The 8,461-nt window shown below is 40.7% G+C and overlaps 1 long non-coding RNA gene across 2 annotated transcripts in view; it reads left to right on the top strand.

Annotated features, from left to right (window-relative positions):
* Positions 1–226: 226 nt before the first annotated feature.
* Positions 227–8,461, top strand: part of LOC112664468 (uncharacterized) — a 31,675-nt gene continuing 23,440 nt past the window's right edge. Inside the window, exons 1-3 of one of the 2 annotated variants that reach the window (XR_004805965.2) lie at positions 227–1,322; positions 2,241–2,366; positions 3,975–4,069. This is a non-coding gene — a long non-coding RNA (uncharacterized LOC112664468). The other variant, XR_007402930.1, reaches the window with a different exon arrangement.

The raw sequence follows: 8,461 nt of genomic DNA, 5'->3' as shown, positions 1-8,461 counted from the left end.
AGGTTCATCTATACTGTTCACCTATTGTGGCCTATCCTCATATTCTATACTCCTATTTTGAACATGCTCTATCCATCTGTCCACAACCGGTTTGAAGAATAATGTCTTTTGTTTTAGAAGTGAGCTGGTTGACAAACTTAATGCCTCATTATCAATTGTTGGAGGAGGTTGTCCAGAGGAATGTGCTGTCAATTTGCCGGGATGTGAGAGCATTACTACTGTAAGTTCGTGGAAACCGAGGCTCAGTGTGGCCGAGGTGAAGCTGGCGAGTGGTGGGTGTCAGTGTAGGGTGTAGGCGGGTGCATGGAATGAGAAGAGGCCAGAAGAGAAGGCAGTGGCTAGGCAAAAGGACCTCGAGCCTTGGTACGGGACTGACAGTTTGTTGACGTAGGGGATGGGACCCGGTCCTGCTCCGCGGCTTAGTGCACCCCCCACCCCTCTGCCTCAGGCACGCCCACCCCCCCAGACCTGAAGGAAGTGGAGGAAGTGGAAGTGGAAACAGGCAGCCACAGCAGAGGCTGGGGCCAGCCACACTGAGACGGCTCCTGGCATCCGAGCAGCTAGTCTTTTCTGGTCTGTGGGGAGGACCTTCAGCACCATCAAGACTTAAACTGGTGATATCTGCTGTCCTTGTCTGTTAAAAAGGACACTTTGCAACTTTTTATCACTGTATCTGCGTAAGACCCCACCTGTATTCAGGAGGGGAACGTGGAGCAGGAAGCGATGGCTCCTGCTTGATGACCACCTGGTCACAGGACAGGGGGACCTTTGAGGAAGTGGTGGTGGACTTATCCCAGGAGGGGTGGACATTGCTGACCTCTACTCAGAAAATCCTGTACAATGATGTGACGCTGGAGATCTTTAGAAACCTGGCCTCAGTGAGGTCTCACCTCTTAAAGCCCAAACATGTTCACCCTGGAGGAACAGGAAGCACTGAGGGCCCCAGAGAGATTTCTCCAAGACATCTGTGAAGACCAGGAGTCTCAACTTAGAACCAAAGAGACCACTGCAAACCAGAATGAAATTTGGGGAAAACCATATACTGTCAGGAAAAAAGCACAGTTTTCTATGGGGAAGAATCCCTGAGTACAATGAAAGTGAGAAAACCTTCAGTTACTACATATTCTTTAATTATCAGGCACCTACTCAACCTGGAGAGGAACCCCATGTATAAAATCCATGTGGAAAAGCAATCTGAAGCAATTCTAACCATTTTATGCCCCAGAGAAATTATACAGGACAGAAATGCAGTGAATTTAAAGAATGGGGCCAAATGTTTAGTAATCCTTCATCCTCTGGATCCATGTGCTGAGCACATGCTGGTGAGAAACCCTACAAAATTTTATGTATTTATTTTTGCCTGACTGGGGCAAGACCTAAAGACCTTTTAAAAAACTACTAGGAGCTAAGTCAGGACAGGGTTGGGGGAGAGGGCCAGCAGCCCCTACCCCCGAAAAGTCGAAGTCTCTGAAGGCCATCTGCTCCGTGATGATGACAGGCCACACGTCCCAGGTAGGCTTAGTGTGAGGGCCTTCCCTGGGAACTAGTGGAAGCTGCTGACGTTGGTGTGGTCCAACAGAGTGGACAGGGCAGGCAGTGCAGCCAACAGAGCATCCCAACTCGGCTGTCCTGAAGGGGTGCATCCTTGGCATCTCTCTCCCTGGACCCTAAACAGGGGAGTGATCTCATACCTGAGTTTGAAAAGATCACATTAAAAATAGGTGTTGTTATTTTTACTATCCTCTTCAAATGTTAGCACTAGGAAGGCCTTGGAGATGTGGTCTGACACCACCTATAGGCAGAGTTTTATGTTTTATTTGAAAAGAATCTCTGAGGGAGATTTCTTTCTCTCTGTCTCTCTTTGACACACACACACCCTTTGGAGATATTTCTGATGTACCCCCTTAGGGGTGGCTAAATGATCCCTAAGAAGCCATCACTGTATTTTCTACATCTTACTTTCACATCACCTGCATAAAGAATTACCTTGTTTTTTGAACCATGCTGTTGCAACTTGGCTTTAAAAAAGTCCAAAATGAGAGGTAAATTTTACCCAACTTCCACAGCAGTCCACATGGATCTGTAGTAAGAAATTGAACCTCTATTAAATAGATCCTATTTGAGCAATGTTTTAAATATATAAATAAGAAAAGTTCTATTGCACATAGATCAAGTGAACAAACGCCAAAGAATGTGTTGTTTTACCTCATGTCTGTTTCTCCTGTTTTTGAACTTCTTAGGTTGGGACTCTTCGGGCTTGCCTTCTGCAAATAGTTGGGTAGAAAAACCTTATTGCAGACATGGAAAAACTGTGCAGAAAACCCTCTGATTCTGAGAATCTCCAATATGAAGAAATACTTTTGAAGGTTAGTGTTTGAACACATTTTAGTCCTTTGCCTAATTAATGTCTGCCAAGTGCCTGTGCCCTTGGTGCTGCTCTGGACATTGGGAATACAAAAATGAGTAAGACGTGGGCACCATAATTGGTTCGTAAAGTCCAGTTTTCTTGCTGTTTCAGTTGTTGGAGGTAAATTTTGCATTAGATAATTCATGTGAGAAGTTAAATGTAAGGCCATTTTCTTTTTATTGACGATAATATTTGACATAAAATATATTGGTTTTAGGTGTACAATGTAATGATTTTATATTTGTATGTATTGCAAAATGATCACAATAATTCTAGTTAACATCATATCATCTTAATTATCAAGGCAGCAGGCAATAAAGCTGGTTCTGCTGCACAACCTTCTCCTTCTCTGACATTGAGGAGGAAGTCACCTTAAGTGGGTCTTTCCCCTACAGAGGGAAAAGTGGTGATCGAGCGGGAGGCCTGCCTCACTTCATGTTTCATACACCCTGTTGGTCTAGGATTGGGCGCCACAAACTTTAGTGCCATTCGAGTAATTGGGTATTGACTAGACTAAGCAAGATTAAAGAAAGGGGTTCAAGATCTTTTTTTTTTTTTCCCTTTGAAATTCAGTCTTAAACACCAGGCTGAGCCACCCTTTAGATCCCTTAGAGTAGATGGAAGTCCTCACTTCTCTTGAACCTTGGCATACTTGTCGGCTGATAACCGGCATCTTCGGAGAGCCACTTTCTGCCTGTGGTAGAACTGCTGCTAATGTTAGGCCTCACAAATAGGCATCTAACTGGGAGTCAGTGGAGCTCCAGAAGTCTGCTTCTTCCTTATTTGTCCTCTGGCAGTTCATCTCAAGACCCTGCCTGTGATGTAAAGTAGCTCTATAGTTCTAAAATTTTCAGTGCCCAGTTTTCCTGAGCTTGACCTGAGTTTTAAAGCTGTAGAAGGATAGGATGGGTTGCCTGGAAGAAAGTTAACGCAGTTCTCCCACTGGAGTGGTTTGTTACAAGAGAAATTTCTGTATGGAGTGAGTGGCTAGACCAGAGGGTCATCAGAGTTCAATTTCTAAGTCAGCAGTTCTTCATGATCATTGTTTGGGTTGTTAAAAGCAGATAATGCCTATCCAGCCTTAAAGGCTTTTGTTGTAACCAAGCTTGTATCTCTCTAGTATATTTATAATTGGCCTATAAGAGGTTTATCTTTGTAATGGGGACAGGGGTACAAGGAGAGGACCATCATAACATTTGAAAAATATTTTTCCCCTACCCTCCTCACTGCAACAGTGATCTCAGTCACTTGTATTTTATACCTTTTTGACTGCTCCTTGCTTAAATGTTATCACCATGTAGCTGGTTAGAAGAGCAGAATTTGTTTGCAATAGTGAAAAAGAGGTCTTGGAAATAATACTGTTTCTATTACAAATATAAATTGTTAAAAGTTATAAGCTGCTAAACAGTACTGAATTTTGCTGTTTTGTTGAAAATGTGATCAAAGAAGCAATCCTTACTCATCATCTTTTCTTCTTATGGTCTCCTGGGGTTCAGCATAGCAGATTATCAGAATCTTGATTATGTTTTGAGCTGTGTACAAACAAATCTTCTTGTTGTTTCCTCAGGTGATTGAGAGGGCCAATAACAATTTATGAATTGCCAGCCAAAATCAGAGGGTAAATAGTTGAAAATTAACAAGAAAAGAGGGAAAGCTGATGAGGTATGAGATCTCTGGAACCGAAGCACTTATGTAGCAGATTTTAATGATATTAAGTTTTATATAATTAAAATGTCCAGAAACTGCTTTTAGGTTTCAGCTTCAGTGCTAAAATTTCATATGCAAAGCATTTATCAAAAAATTATTGTGTCCTAGCTCTTCCACATATATTATTATGGTCACTATAGCACTCAGAGGTGAGATCAAATTATATTTTACAGATAAAGTAACTGAGGCTTAGAGAGGTAAGAAACCGAAATTTTTATATTTAGAGGCAGGAGCTCACCCCACTCTGCCTTTACTGCAAAGCTCAGGCTCTTTTGAGGATGTTAAGCAACCTGTCTTTCAGTAAGCACAATTCTCTTCACATCAAATGGATGCTGCAATTTTTCTAAGAATATTAGAGGCTTCCTGAAAGTCTCTTGAGAATATGACTGTGGGGTGGTGAAATGATGCTAAAGACAGAGGGAAGAGTACTAGCAAGAGGCTAGTTCAATTCTAAGTATTCCAGATTGGGGGTGTACATGGACAGTATAATACCTTTAACTTTCTTTCCTGCTTCTTAAAACATCACAGATGTTTTGGGTCAGTTTTATTTTCTTTTTAAATTTTAATTCGAGTATAGTCAAGAATGTTGTATTAGTTGCAGATGTACAATACAGTGATTGAACAATTCTATACATTACTTACTGCTCATAATGGTAAGTACAGTCTGAATTCCTTCACCTATTTCACTCCTGTCCTACCTACCTCCACTCTGGCAACCATAAGTTTGTTCTTTAGAGTTAAGAGTCTGTTTTTTGGTTTGTTTCTCTTTTTTCTCTTTGTTTTGTTTCTTTAATTCCACATGAATAAAATCACATGGTATTTGTCTTTCTCTGACTATTTCACTTAGCATTATACCCTCTAGATCCATCCATGTTCTTGCAAATGGCAAAATTTCATTCTTTTTAATGGCTGCATAATATTCCATTGTGTACATCTACCACCTCTTCTATATCGATTTATCTATGGATGGACACTTGGGCTGTGTCATAATTTGGCTATTGTATATAACGCTACAGTAAGCATAGGGATAGGGGTGCATATATCTCTTTGAATTAGTGCTTTTGTATTATTTGGGTAAATACCCAGTAGTGGAATTACTGGATCCTGTGGTAATTCTATTTTTAATTTTTTGAGGAATGTCCATACTGTTTTCTGCAGTGGCTATGCCAATTTGCATTCTTACTTATAACGCACAAGAAAGCACCACAGATTTTTAGGTAGAACAAATAAAATTACCCAAACCAAATTAAGTATAAGTATATTGGTTCAGATTATGTTATTAAAGTTCTATTCAAACATTTTATGATGTGTTTTGCTCATTGTGGTATATTCTGCTTAATGAGCTTCTTTCCTGTCTATTTCTTAGCTATCTGGTGAGTAACAGAATTTGGCATTTTGTTTTCCAAATTGTATACTTGGCCTGGTGGTAGGGGTGGTCGTTGTGATGGTGAAATGTGTATGTATGTGTGTGGGGGGATGGTTAAGATTACAGCATATTTCCTGAAACTTAAAGCGTTGATACTACATATAAGTAGAGTTTATAGCCACTTCTGTAATTTGAGAGGCATTGGAAATATATGGAAAAGAATTTTCTTTCTTTTAAATTTAGACTACAATACTTGTGGAGAATTGTTATTACTAATCTTTCTCCCATGATGGGAGTTGTGGGTAGCTGTGGACCAAAAAGTTTGGTACAGTGGAACACACTAAATTGAATATTGCTGAGTCAAAAGCCAGGAGAGGCATGGAAACATTGGGGTTAGTTCCAAGTTCCAGATAAAATCGGGAGCCAAGAAATCTGTGACCCCTGACCAACCACTAATTTGACTTCTATCTTATAGAAACCTTGCTACAAAACTCATAGGGACAAGGGTATAGTGAAGAAAGGAAGAAGGGTTCAAGGCTCTCACATCTAAGATAATTCTTTAATACTTAACTATTTTTTGACGGAGCTTAACTGTTTTTATATTCCTCTGGCCTGTTGGAACCCAGTTCCAAGAGAGTCTGGGTTAGAGACTTACTAATGCTAAGATTAAACTTTTTGCTAAACTTATTGATGCTAAGATTAAACTGCTTTTTTATCAGAGCCATTTCTGAAACTTATAGACTTAATATAGTGTTTCAGAATGTTTTCAAAAGAATACCCTTTGAAAGTGCAGCAAATCTGGCCCTTAGATTACCCTTCCTGAGAGGGATTCTCAGCATTTTTATAAGGAAGAGTATTCTTTTCTCAAATCTTGAGTCATCTGAATGTAGGGGAAACACAGAAAATGAAGACAAAGTATTGTTACCTGGGAGTTAGGCTATGTAATAGAGGACACCCTTGGTTGTGTCCTTCTTGCTGGGAATCTTTTCAAGCCTTAGGCACACTCAGATTTGGAGGAGAGAAAGCATGACCTTGGAAACTGGTTGGGGAAACAAACAGGCCACAGCCAGGTTCTAATCTGTTAAATTAAGCCATTGATACGAATTCATGAATTACTGAGCAGCCATTTAATGTGCAGAACATGAACATAGGGTGCAGGCTAGAAGTCAGTCCTTGCTGGACACTAAGCCAGAATATCTTTCCAGGCTCATAAAACCTTGAGCACTTGTCTCTGAGCACTTGATTAATTTATGAAGCTCAAACTTAGAGGAAAAAAATCTTGATTTTGAATTCTTGTAGCTCAACTTGGTAAGGTACAAATTTGAAGTTTTACTTTGCTCTAATTATTTCCCTCAACTCTTGATTTCAAATTTTATTATCAAATAGCATCCTAAATGACACAGTTGGGCAGTATGTGAGGTTTCCCAGTCACTTCTAGCTTAAAAATTTTTTTTTTTGGTTTAGAATTCTAATCTCCTCTCTAATTTAAATCTTATAGCACTGGATGACCTAGAGCGAGAAGGGTTATATTACCCCTGGGGCTCTTCATCACTGTCTTCCTCCTTTTTCTAGCTCCTCTTACACAGTAATACTGGTCAGTGGGGAGGAGAAAGATACTAGTATATTTTCCTTAACTTGCCCCTGTGTGGCATCTTCATTGTTACCAGTAAGTCTGAACAATACTGCCAAGTCACTGATGGCCTTTGTGTGATAAGAGTCCAAAGGCTGTCTCTCTGGAAGTGCACATGTATTTGGGATGACCCTTTGTGGAAGTGTGTGTGAAAAGCATGGTATTTCCTTACCACACAGTTGTCTTTGGTTGAAATATGGTTCTGGTTTGGACTCGACCTCTTTGAATGCACCTGTCCTGGCAGCCAACCTTGCTGGGTCTGGTATTGGGAGGACAGCTTAAGCCTAGCTTCTCTGCTGTGTCCATATGATCCTGAAGGAAGAAATACTTTTTGCCACTCCAAACAGAGGATATGTAGGTCTTCCACAGGTTCCTCCTCTCTCTGACCTGATTTCTCTTGCCACTTTTCTTCCCCTAGTTCTGAAGGCATAGTGGAGAAGATCTCAAGGTTTTCTGCATAAGCAGATGTCCTTTGGGGAATGAGATCATGGTCTCTTCCCAAATTGCCTCCTTTTCTCTGAATGATTTCCTGGAGCTTCCTCCTTCACTGGGAAAGTCTATATTCTGCTTAGGTTTCTGAACCACCGTCTAGCCAATAACTCAGGACTCCTATATTTCCTCCTTCTGTCCATTTCAGTTTATAAGCTAAAAGGAGTGCTTGGGCTGAGGATTTGGAGGGGGCTGGACTGATGAATTAGGAGTATTGGGGCAAGTTTGTCTGTTTCCTAATGAGCTGTGACATGGATTTCTGACTCTTGATGATGGCCATTCCGTTTGAAATGTGACATACTTGGGGGCACCTGGGTGGTTCAGTCAGTTAAGGGTCTAGTTCTTAATTTCAGCTCAGCCCATGACCTCCGGGTTGTGGAATTGAGCCCTGAGATTCTCCCTCTACATACCCCCTTTCTCTCCTTTCCTCCTCTCTTAAAATAAATAAACCCATAAAATAAAATAGAATATGATATACTCTATGTCTATTAATTCTCAGTTTTGGATTTTAGGTACTATTAAAGGGTAACAGAAAATGTCCCACTCAACCTCCAGTTATCCTGTCTTTGTTCCCTGCACAATTTTGCATATCATTGGTGTTTCCAGAACCTCCCCTCAAGGCTCCAAGTATAGGAAAAAGGACACAGTTGAAGCATGGGTATTAATAAAAGGACTGTAAAGCTTATCATGTAAAAGACAACACTTTTGAGGGTGAAAGGGATACACTAGGCCAAACTGGATACTAGGACAATGTGTGTTAATAAGGCCTGCCCTTGGAAAATGGGAATTTTTGGTCATGCAAGCTACTGACCCCTTGAATGTGTTGGTTCTTTCTGCCATGTCTTTACATAGTTGTGTTGGT

Source organism: Canis lupus, chromosome 17 (assembly GCF_003254725.2).
Source record: "Canis lupus dingo isolate Sandy chromosome 17, ASM325472v2, whole genome shotgun sequence".
In the NCBI taxonomy this organism is placed as follows: domain Eukaryota; kingdom Metazoa; phylum Chordata; class Mammalia; order Carnivora; family Canidae; genus Canis; species Canis lupus.
This window is presented reverse-complemented; position numbering and strand designations above follow the sequence as displayed.